At 40.9% G+C, this 11,984-nt stretch overlaps 1 protein-coding gene across 6 annotated transcripts in view; it reads left to right on the top strand.

Moving 5' to 3' along the window:
- The first annotated feature begins 861 nt into the window (after window positions 1–861).
- znf516 (zinc finger protein 516) overlaps window positions 862–11,984 on the top strand; it is a 48,672-nt gene continuing 37,549 nt past the window's right edge. For 2 of the 6 annotated variants that reach the window (XR_003273747.1, XM_026183704.1), the window contains exon 1: window positions 862–963. The gene's annotated coding sequence lies outside the window, so the exon portion shown is untranslated. Of the gene's footprint in view, window positions 964–2,602; window positions 3,549–3,573; window positions 3,750–11,984 lie in introns of those variants that run through there. The other 4 variants (XM_026183699.1, XM_026183700.1, XM_026183702.1 and 1 more) reach the window with 4 other exon arrangements.

Below are 11,984 nucleotides of genomic sequence, written 5' to 3'. Positions count from 1 at the left end.
TATACTGGCTTTACCACAAGGACAAGTAAAACAAAACAAAACACTCAATGTTTAACAAGCAGAGAATGAGACAATATGCTGGCAGCATATTATCTATGTGTCGTTGTACAGTATGTAACAGCTGTGTTAAAAAAGGGAAAGAGGTTCTCTCAAGGTTAAACACACAATGTAGTTACTCAGATTTTGTTAACCATATGGTTAACAATATATATTTATATATATATATATTGGTTTATCTTACTGCAATATGTAAATATATATATATATATATATATATATATATATATATATATATATATATATATATATATATATATATATATATATATATATATATATATTGCAGTAAGATAAACCTTATCATCTCTATACTCTAGATAGATCTCAACAACATCCTGGATCAACTGTCAATATAATCAGACTCGACGGGAGAAGAGTGAAATTTCATCGGCACCTTGTGTCTTTATGTGTCGTGGCATTAAAAAACAAAACAAAACAAAAACCTGAGCGTTTTTCTAAGAAGTGGTTGGGTTGGGCAGTTTCACACTCCTGACGCACTTTTTTGAGTCCTTAGCAGTATCAACAACTTTTCGCTGATGAGACAATAGCAGATAGTTCCATTTAATGCGTGAGAAACCATTCGGTTGGAGAAGAGGGGTGTCAGGAAATTGCCAAAACACTCACCCAAAGACGAAGTCGAGCATATTTATTTTAAGTCACGAGCCTGTGTGATATGAACGGTAAGAGCTGAGTTTATGCATGTGTTACAAAAACGAAGCACAAGCGTGATGGTCGAGTGAAAGCGGAGAGGAAACCTTGCCCCCCCCCCCCACCTCACGGGACAGAATGGATTCGACCTACTCAATCATACTCTTCAGCATACACTGCAAAGAGCATGCTTTCACCTTTAGGATTGTCTGTGCTTCTTGAAGTCACCCTGGATTATTCTTTTGGATAACGCAGGTACGCACATCTCGTCTTTCCCTGCCTTTTAGACACATAGAAAAACACAGGGGCGATCTCGTCGGTGTTTGGATTTGGTTGTAGGTGGTATGCGATTGTCTGATCTAGATTTATAAATAGGTTACATGCAAGAAAGGGTGTAGTGGTTGGTTTAAATACATATGTATTTCTATATATATAACAGTGTGTGTGTATATATCGTGTATGGCTATCACAATGTAACATAACCAGAAGTATGTACAAGTGTGTATAAATTCTCCACTCTTTACAGATTTACAGACACTGAGTGAGTCACAGCAGTTTGATGATACTTCGAATTTGTGAGACTCCTCATACCTAATGTGATCCTTCAAAAAAAAAAAAAAAAAAAGGAAGGATAGAAAAAAGGGACTAAACCAAACTAACGCGTTTGAATAAAAGGTGGAGTACTTGGTTAATATGCTCCACCGACATCCTTCAGCTCAGGCAAACTTTCCATCAGCTCGACACACACACACATACACACACACACTCATCTCTTCCTTGAGTAATGTTTTGGATAATAAACTCTATCATTGCAGCATCAGAAACACAGATGGCAGCTGTAGACTTCTGAGTAGTGTTAAAAAAAAGAGGCAGCTCAGAGGCTCAATACAGAAAACATCCAAGAGGAGGAAGAGGAGGAGGAACAGTTTCTCTCTCTCTTTTTTAGAGATTGTTTTATTCACACGGAGGGTGGAGGTGGACGTTAGGGAAGGATGGGGGCAATATCCATATTAGGAAGCCGTGTCCTACATAATAGACATGGCACAACTGCCACTGAGCAAGGCACAGGTGCCGGGCAGCAGTCGGGGTCCGGTGGCTCTTTTAGACCTTACATATGAGGATCTGAAACCGCTGGAAGCTCTCTGGTGTGTCGCGTTTCTTCTTCTTTCAATCTCTGCGCCTGCTGAAGCTCTCACAATCTGCATGCGGGGTGTGTGCCCGTACGCGTGTGTGTTGGGGGGGGGGGGGGGGGGTTGATCGTGTAGTTCGTGTGAGATAGTGTAAGTAGGAGCTACTACTTGCCCCCCCGCAGTTGATGACACACACCTACAGGATGTGTGCCTGCTGTTATGGTAAAGGTTCACAATAGCACTAAGCTCCAACCGGGGGGGTTACTGCAAGACAATTGGGATGACTGAGGCTTGTTTCGCCTTGTTTCACATAACCGTGTACGTGACGTGTACATACAGGTGACTGTGATACAAAAATGAGGGAGTGTATGTGCGTGTGCAAAACTAAGCCCAGAACACCAGTGTCAAAGGGATTTCATACCAATATAACACACGAGCACATTTGCGCACGGGGGTCATTGTGAGATGAGCGTCTTCTTCACTTCTCTGTACACTTTATCATTAATTGCCAATACACATGCGGGCGCCAGTTCACGTGTCCCTGATAGGAAGCGATGGGCATACGTGAAAGCACGAAGAGTGGAATGTGCGTCCTCTGCGTGGGGGGCAGAGGTTTGGTGACACCGCGAGGACAAACTTTTTTTCTTCGCTTTTGTTCGCCTTCGATCTTGCACCTCACCGTTTCACAAACACAATCTCTCTCTCTCTTACACACACAGATGGGGCTTCTTTCCATGCACGGTGCGTTCAGGTGCTCTCATAACCTCTGCCATTCACATGCTAGAAAATGTGATCAGAAAGTAGTGTGTGGTGGTTTTAAAAGAGGAAGGATTTGTTGAATCTCGCTGTGACATGGGGGATGTTGCATGGCTTATGAAAAGATAGTCTGTGCGGACCAGCCTAGTGTGCTTCCTTTACTTGAAACGCATGCGAATTGTAGGAAATGGAGTGACTCAACGTGAAAAGTAACAAATACATGAAATTATTAATTTTAATGAAGTGACATCAAAAACTACAGGCTAATCTAAATCAACAATGCCCTGCGGAACCTTTATTTCCAATCACTCAATAAATGTCTTACTCAATGCAATCCGCAAAGTGACGTCTTCCAACGTTATCTGATCATTCTGTGTACAAAAGTTATTGACTCAAAAGACGAGCAGATGAGAGAAACCAGAAAATACAGAAACTATATAAATGCCTAAGCAAAAATAATTACCATTTAACTGGCTAGCACCTCTAACAACACACGCCATAATGTACACTATCTTTTAGAGCCGTATTCAACATACAGTAGTATTTGTTTACGTCGCTGCTAAATTTACTACATAATTCCAACCGTGTGTCACTTTATCCCTGAGTCATGACATATCCGACAACACCTAAAAGCATCAACAGCAGCGAAACGACAAGAGACAAGACAGACAGAAAGAAAGAAGCAGAGAGAGGAACCTGTACTGTGGTAGCTACAACACAAGGAGACAGGAATTCGGCCGAGATAATAATAATAATAATAGTAATCGTGCAGGATTGTGGCGAAGTTGATCAGCGGGCTGCTGTTGTCAGTCGCCGCACTGGCTCACACAGCGGGGTCTCCTCTGTATCTCTGCTGGATCTGGACTCTTGGACGCTTTAGGAAACCTGCACCCCCCGCCCCCTTTCTTTCTCCGACTGTTTGAGCTGCTCAGCGTTGTTTTAACTGGTGAGGAAGTGAGTTCACATAATTATTACTGTTTGTAATTTAGAGGGTGTGTTCGTGCTGGCTGGTCTTGCTACTACTACTACTACTGCTGCTGCTACTACTGCAGCAGCTGCTGGTGCTCCTGCAATCTTTGGCTGTTACACATTCTTTAGTTTGAAACCTTGTCATTTCCTTTAAGTGAGAGGCGAGAGAGAAGTGACTAAGAGAAGGTCAGTAAAAAAAAAAACCGGCATGTGCTACAGTGGAGATAAGGGTCATTTTGGGGAATGTTTGACTGATAAGTGGAACCTTGTGGCTAGGAAAAGCAACAACAACAAAAAGAAGAAGTAGAAGCCAACATAATCCTGTGATACACTTAGGAATGGTGCTATGCAAATAGTAGGCAAAACTGACATCCCAAAGGAGCTTCACGGGGATATTAGAACTATATCATAAAACACTTTCAAACGTCTTAATGGTAGCAGTAAGTGTAAATGATAGCTGCACTGTAGGTGATAAAGGAGGATAAAACAAAATCAATAAAGTGATGCATATTATAAGGGGTTGTAAAGAAAGTTGTCACTGGAGACAGTTATGTAAAAGCATAGTTTGCAGTAGAGATAGAGGAGAAAGTGTGCGCATGCATGGCAGTGTGCACATGTGCCAAAACAGGCTCACCTTCCTGCTTTGTAGTTTGAGCAATACAGATGATGAAAAAACACACAGGGAGGGAGGAGGGGGGTAGCTGTTCTCTTTATCTGCTGGTGTAGGAAGTTTGACTTCAAATAGGAGCCTAAATAATGGTGGCTTTGTATCGAGTGGAGTTTCCACACACACACACACACACATGCGTATACACCAAATACTGTGATATTCAGCTGTTCCCTACAAGTAAGAAAATTTTGGCAAAAGGGTTGTGTTCCCTTCACTGTCCCCCGCTACAACGGCTTTGTTTCTAATTGTGCACGGGACTCTCAGCTGCCAGTTTTCTCTTGTCTATTTTCTTTGAGATTGACTTTCTGTGGCATACTGTTTTCCCCTGTAGCTGTTGAAAGATACAGCATTTTTCTTCTGTGTAAGGGTCACACACACAAACACATACAGAAAGAGAAAGAAGTAGAGAGCGGAGGGAGCGAACAAGGGAGGAGGGAGGAAGAGAGGCAGAGTGTGTTGTTTTGCAGACAGGATTACATTGTCTCCCCCATGTTAGATTTCAGACATTATGTTAAATATTTCTAGGCCTGCGACTCTCGCCCTGTGCTCGTGCCAGCAAATATAACACCCTGCAGCACGGCACAACAACAATAAATGATCTAACTTCCCCAAATTGACTGTTAGATAATAAATAGCAGTTACGTGTGATCTGAGTCTCATGGATACTAACAAGAATAGGTGTGATAGGCAAACAGATTTAGTCAGTTATGGAGGGGGGTGTTTGGGGAAAAAAGTAGTTTTTCTGAATGTTTAATTGATTTTTTTTTTGTTTGTTTAGTTTTTTTCCTTTTCTTAATCCAAGAGTGAAGGAAAAGCTGTAAACAGGATTAGCTGACGAGTTCAGCGTTGGGGGTATTATTTTTTCTTAGAAGGTTATGTCATAGAAGTAAATAAGCAGTGACGTCACTTGTTGACCATCGCAGCAGAGTGAAAGAGGAACATGACCTGTGTTTAAATGTGAATTATGACGGTTCATCACTTGACTAATACAAATGTAAGTCATGTTCAGGGAGTTGAGAACTTTTTGGAAAGCACAGATGCCTCACATTCACAAACAAGTCCCCGGAGAGCTTATGCATGGCTCGAGTGAAGCCTTTGTGTTTGATTGCCTTCCACCTGCGTGTCTTTGCATAAACCGAAGAAGTGCTGCGTATATCTTCAGTAGAACTGCCTGTCTGTCGCACGTAGTTTGTGCACTCAGTTTTCCATCCCTGTGCTTATCAAGATCAAACTCTGAGCCATACCTTGACTTTTTATCTTACCCTGACACTTTTTTTTTTATTTGTAAAGTTCATCCAGCCCCTAACTCCTCCCCTCCTGTTCTTCCTGTATCTGTGGGAGTAAAATTAGCAATTAAATTTTTTTTTTTTTTTTTTTTTTTGGAGTGGGGGTTTGTATTGTCCCTTCAGAGTGTAGAAGTGTTTTATTGGTGTGGCGAGAAACAATGAGGACAAGGCAGGGCTTTGTGGTGGCAGAAATGCATTTTTAACCCATGTGAATGAATGGCGCCTCACATTCCACAGCAGCAGGCTCTTTACTGAATGGCAGCACTAACTCGGCTGTTTTCATTACTCATTACTGCCTTGTGCCTTTTCACCATGTACAGAGTCATTTACCTTCACCACACTGGAGGGGGGTTAAACACTATACAGACTCTTGTTTATAGTCGATTTTCAGAACTGGACATGGGGTAAAACTTATGATTTGCCTAACTGTCTCTTGCTCAACAATCAGTATTAAAGCTGCTCTAGGATATAGACATTAAGAAAGGATGAACTGATAATGTTCAGTGGGAAAGTTCTGCTTGTAGTGATATAATGTGCATGATCTATTGTGACTTTTTAGCTCAGTGTTTTGTCTGTCTGGCCTCGAGCTTTATTGTTCCACTTCATTGTTGATGCTCTCATTGAGTCATTTCCAGCATAGACCTTAAGAGAAAAACTTCATAAATAGTCAGTGTAAAGAGCAAATCATTGGCTAAAAAAAGTGTATATTTTTCTTATGAACTGATGGGAAGTAAAAAAAAAAAAAAAAAAGAGTCGGCAAGAAACATGAATGTTCCTCTTCATAAGCAGGGTGCACAGATTTAAAACAACAATAATAATCCCTGTTAGTATCTTTTTCAGAAAATGGCAATGGCTTAAGTGTCTAAATCTTTTAGTAAAGACCTTTGTAAAAATCCTTTTTCCCTGTAATACTGGGGTGTGAGCATTCTCTGTTGGTGGTATCTAAGACCTTGCTGAATTCACAGAGAATGGTTCCAAAGCTGGCTAATTGTGTTGTCCTGCATACACAATTCGTAAATCCGATCCATTCAGTCCATTTTCCACTGTAATTACTACCCTGCTTTGAGCGTACTTTCTCATCTCTGTCCCAACCGTTCGTGGCAATGTTGTGTGGTTTGAAACTATAATTGATATGAAAGGAAAAAAAGTAATCAAATCAGAGGACAGATATGTTTTTGTGCAGAGGCATATAGTCTGAAGTCATTCCGTGTGCCCTGCCGCCCCCCCCCCCTTCCCTCTCTCAGCTCTTCCTTGTTATGTTTTAGATCATATCAGCGCTTTTTACATGAAAGCAAACATGTACGCATCTGCCTTTACATGGTTAAGTAACTTTGTGACATGCTGAAGTTGGATTGGAGATGGGCAATGATGAACGCAAAAACAATTTTCTGGTATGAATCAGAAATGGAAGAGGAAAAAAAATCAAACAATTTATTGTCTTTTTACTGGTGCTCCACAGCCACATCATTTTAATACGGGGTCTAGTGTCTATTCTCTGGTGATGGCATTGATTCCCTGCTACATGGTGGGGGTTTCCACTCTGAAAGGGCAGTCTCTCTGTGTTAGCCTAGAAACACCAAGCTCCTGGATTAAATTATAAATGAGCCCTCCGTGGGAAACGTATTGCTTACTGCTTAGGATAATCAGAAGGAATTTTGCATTTGCTGTCATCCTACACATTTCCAGTGGATGTTTTGTCCTCTCTACTAACTTCTGTTCCTGTGGTGCCCACAGTTTTCTTAAAACTTTTGATAACAGGTGTGCAGTTAATCCCTTTATTCCAATTGCACCTGCACCCTCTACCCCCTCCCGTATGGATCAATACAGTCTGTGCCAAGCCAAGCAGCATTGTCCAGGTACTAAACTGTGAAGACAGATATCTGTCTAAATTAGACCCAAATAAAATGATGTAGTAATCAGGGGATTAAGATAGGAGAGGGGTTAAGGGGTTAGAGCTGGTGGGGGGTAGGGAGGGGATTTAGGCACAGGCCATTTTAGTCATCTACTCATAGTGTTGGGGTGGGGAGAGAAAGACAATGGTGTGTTTTTTTTTATTTTTTTATTTTTTTTATTTTTTAAATTAAGTACGCATCCATTCAGCAAAGTGTGATCTTCAGACTTGGGAAGGATTCACTTTTTCCCACCTAAAGTTTACTAATACAGTGGTGGAAAACCCCTCTGAGACAGCAAGCCCTAATAGGAGTGAATAACTTCCCTTTGAAAGCCATATATAGATTTTTTTTTTTTCCAGAAAGAAACCCAGAAAAACCCAGTGTGCACATTTATATAGAGTACATCTGGCACAGCTTACTTTATATCTATCCTTACTAGGGTTACTGATACAATAATGGCAGAGCACAGTTCCCTTCATAAACTAGCTGAAGCTGGTTTAGGTGGGTGTAGGTGCAACCTACAGTAATGATTTTCAACTAAATTCCACATTTTTCATGACATTTTAATACTGTCATTTGCACACATCCACTGAGAGTCTAATGGAAACTGTTTGTGACACAAGGTAGCATTTTTAGTCATTGAGAGATTGCTCATTTCCAAAGTATTTTAGTGATGTTAGGAGTAGTTAGTGTGAGGGGTTCCTCTTACTGCAATGTATTTATTTATTTTTTTACTCAGGTTATATATAAAGTATCTATTTTTATATGTTTACTCTTTTCTTCTTAGGTATAAGCTCCCCAAGAACACATACGTTTGTTTCCATTTTAAATAATGAAATCAACAGCGTAACCCGTGTGTGTATTTGCATGTGCTTTTTATACCTGATGGTAAGAGCTGGATCTTTGGTTCTTGGTAAAAAGAAAAAACAAACAAATAGAATAAAATAACTAAATTAGTACAACACCCCCCTGAAACAGGTCAATTTGAGCTTTTAAAATTTAATACAAATCCTATATTTCCATACTTTGTAGTGCAAAATAGAAAGTACACTAAAATAATGTTAGCAGGCATTTGCAATTGCTGCTGGCAGCCTTAGCTAAATATGGCAGCTCATCCTACTAAACCTAGCAAACAAACATTTTTAAAACATCATCTCCATACCTGAGCTATGTGTGTTGTGTGTCTAATAAGCCTGGTTGCCCTGATACAAGAGCCAAATGCATGCCATTTACAAAGCATGGCAAAGTTTTCTCTTCTCTTTTTCTAGCAGCCATGCTAACTCTACATGCTAACATTAGCCTTCTGCTCTTGAGGCAAAACTTGTTAAAAACTTCAATTAGCGAACCCAAACCTCTACAGGACTCGCGCAGGATGAACCAGATATTAAATAGAAAAAGATATAACAGTCGGACTGTTATATCGACTGCTAAACCAGTGTGTCATACATTTGCGCTACATTGTACCTTTTTGACACGTGTAGGTGTGTGCCAGTATTTTTGCAGTTTTCCACCACTGACAGTTTGCCTGGTCTGATTAGCGCTATTGCTGATACTCCTACTAGTTGCCCTAATAAATAATATTTTCACCAGCTGTGAGTAGGCTGGGACCATCACTGAAATCAGGGGTGGGCCCCGCTGAGTGGCTGATGATCTGATGATCAGTGTTGGATATCGACTCCATTTATCAGTGCCGCCATTTATTAGCGGACGACGCTCACAGCAGGGTTGGGCCTGTAGGGATGCAAGCAGTGTTGCAGAGTCTTGTCAGTGCATAGATTTCTTCAGTTACAAAGAGTGGGATGTGTTGGAGAGTTTTTGCAGAAAATCTGACTCTTGCTTCAGTTCAAACACAAGCTCCTTTGCCACATTACAAGCCACATTGTCCATCACCGTCACTCATGTTGATTTTCCGCCTTACGCATTATTGACGATACAATGAAATAACAACCAGGAGCAACGCAGCGCTGAGCTGACTGCGCTGGATTCATTAGCGGCACTTATCAGGTTTGAGCTGACATAGTGATCATAGTTAATAGATTTCTGCCTGCGTCCATGAACCGAAGCTTGGCATCGTTGCTGTGATTGCTGCTGGATTAAAGAAGAGAAATAAGCTTAGCTGAGAGAAACAGCCCAGAGGACCACGTGGCTATGATTGGGGATTCAGAGAGAGAGAGAAGAGGAGAGGAACGGCAGTCTTTGTCCAGCCCAGATGTCACTGTAGTAGACTGCCCTTATTGATCTGCTGCTTTACACAAACACACACACATATCCTGCACACCACTCACATACACGGTCTAATTAGATAGCTATACAAAGGAAATTTAAGAAGTGAGACCTTCAATTTGGCTACATAAACACCATTTACTGCTGATTTATTACTTACTTTACATTGAAATATGTGTCTCGTTATAGAATATTCTTTTGTGCGTAAGCATACATCAGTTGAAGAATATTTTGAAATATCTCCATCTCTGCATTCTTTCTACCTTGCCTGGCCTGGTTTTTATGTCTGTCCTTTTTTAAGGTTTGATAAACCAAGACGACACAGTCACTTAGCATGTAGGTATCTGTGTGTGTTTCACAGGGCTCGGCAGGGAGGGGACGCAGCACCCAAACTTAATCCAAACTCACAGCAGCCCAGAGGGCATTAAGGGTGGGTGGGGGGTTGGGTGAACCCATTCCTAAGAAGAGAGGTTCATTTTTTAACATACCCATTCCCTGCCGTCTAATAAACACACTAAATGGGGATGCAAGTGCCTACAGAAATTTTTAAGAACCCCATTGCTTACATGTACAGGTTCAGATTTTTTTAAGGCTTGATTTCTTTGGAAAATTCACCACAGTCCAAAAAAACTTATATGCAGGGAAGAAGTTAAGAATAGGTGACTTCCACTTGGGCAGCACAGACAAAGAAAATGCCACTTATGGGAACTAAAAATGCAAACATAAAAAAAGAGGAAGTTATGAATAACCACTTTAAAAGTAATTGTTTTACTTCTTGCCACACTGTCCCTACACACACACACACCTCCTCATTAACTACTGTTGTCGCTCCATTCTTATATAAAAAAAACTTTAAATACAACACACTTTAAAGTCTGCTGTCTACTTCTCCACTTGACTTGATCCATCTTAAGTGCCCCATATTTACTACTACATTGCTAGCAACGTCTATTAGTTAGAAGAAGTCTTTTTGGGGGGGAGGGGGGACACAGAATCAGAGAGAAAATGGAAGAGGAGTGGATGTAGTTAGTCCAGATTGAAGGCCAGTGATGTTACATGTCTGACTAACTTAGGGAAACAAGCTGGAAATGTCTCCAGGCTACTGCAGCTAATCATTCAGCCCACAGAGGAACTGATCGTTAGCCACTGATGTCAGCCTAACCTTGCCACGATGTTTTCTAGTGAGTTGTGTTTGTATGTGTGTGCGTGCGGGTTGTGGGGGTTATAGATGGAAAGATGGACTTTACTCTGTTTAAAAAAACAAAAACAAAAAACAAACAAACAAATGCTGATCATAATGGATGAGGAACCGCCTCCTGCTGAGGGAATATAACATAAAAATACAACAATTGCTGTAACAAACTCCCCAAATGTTCATGTTTTACTTTTTCTCAAAATGAATCAATAGAATGAATAACAAGAAAGAGCAAAGAAACAAAAACAGAAAAACATCCAAATTTGGGTAATATTTACTCTGAGACCACTATCTATTCAACTATAGCAAAATTAAAGCCCTCTTGGAGAAGAGGGACAGTCATAGAACAGTGATTACATCATCTCTGAGGCACTGAGGAAGTAGGACCAGGAGGTGCTCTGGGTCAAGCAGGCGTCAGGTTCACTGAGGACAGAGGTGAGGGGGAAGAGGGTCGCCCAAAGACTAGCCAGCTCACCCGAAATCTCAGTGTGGCTCAGACATCCAGGTGAATTGCAAGCATGCATGCGTGATGAAATCAATCTGGATGCAGATTGGAGGCCATGTGCGTGTCTGTGATCTGCTCTCGAGGATTCTCCTGTACATGGAAGGAGAAGGGAAAACAACCTTATCACTTTAACTTTTTTTTTTATCTTTCTGTGTCTGTTCCATATGGCTGGTAGGTTATAGTTTGCAGTCAGAAGTAGCACAAATACTGAAGCGTTGTTATGACTGGGAGTGACATACGTTGCATTGTGTGCTCTTTCAAGTGAGACCAGCTGAAGATGTAGAGACTAGTTGAGCTCTTTGCCTATGTTTGTCTATTTCTTAGATCAAACTATTATGTAATATTAAAAGTAAAGTTCGCTTTCAAGAGGAAAAAAAGTTACTAAAAGATTTTTTTTTTTGTCTCCCAAGGGAACAATGAGAAGTCTAACAAATATCCTCAGGTGCTGCCACTTGAGTTAGCATCAGTTGGGACTAAAGACTACAAATCTGACAATATGAAAAAGAAAGAAAGAAATGGATGTATGAAAATTGAAAGAAGTGATCTGACTTAATCAGCTACTGAGCCTGCTTGAGTGTTTGAGGCTATTAGCTGGAGGCAACATTACCTCCTACTAACATCACACACATCATTCTGGACAGTCGGTGGCA

Source organism: Astatotilapia calliptera, chromosome 11 (assembly GCF_900246225.1).
Source record: "Astatotilapia calliptera chromosome 11, fAstCal1.2, whole genome shotgun sequence".
Taxonomy (NCBI): Eukaryota; Metazoa; Chordata; class Actinopteri; order Cichliformes; family Cichlidae; genus Astatotilapia; species Astatotilapia calliptera.
Note: the sequence above shows the minus strand (reverse complement) of the source record. Positions and strands in the feature narration are given on the sequence as shown.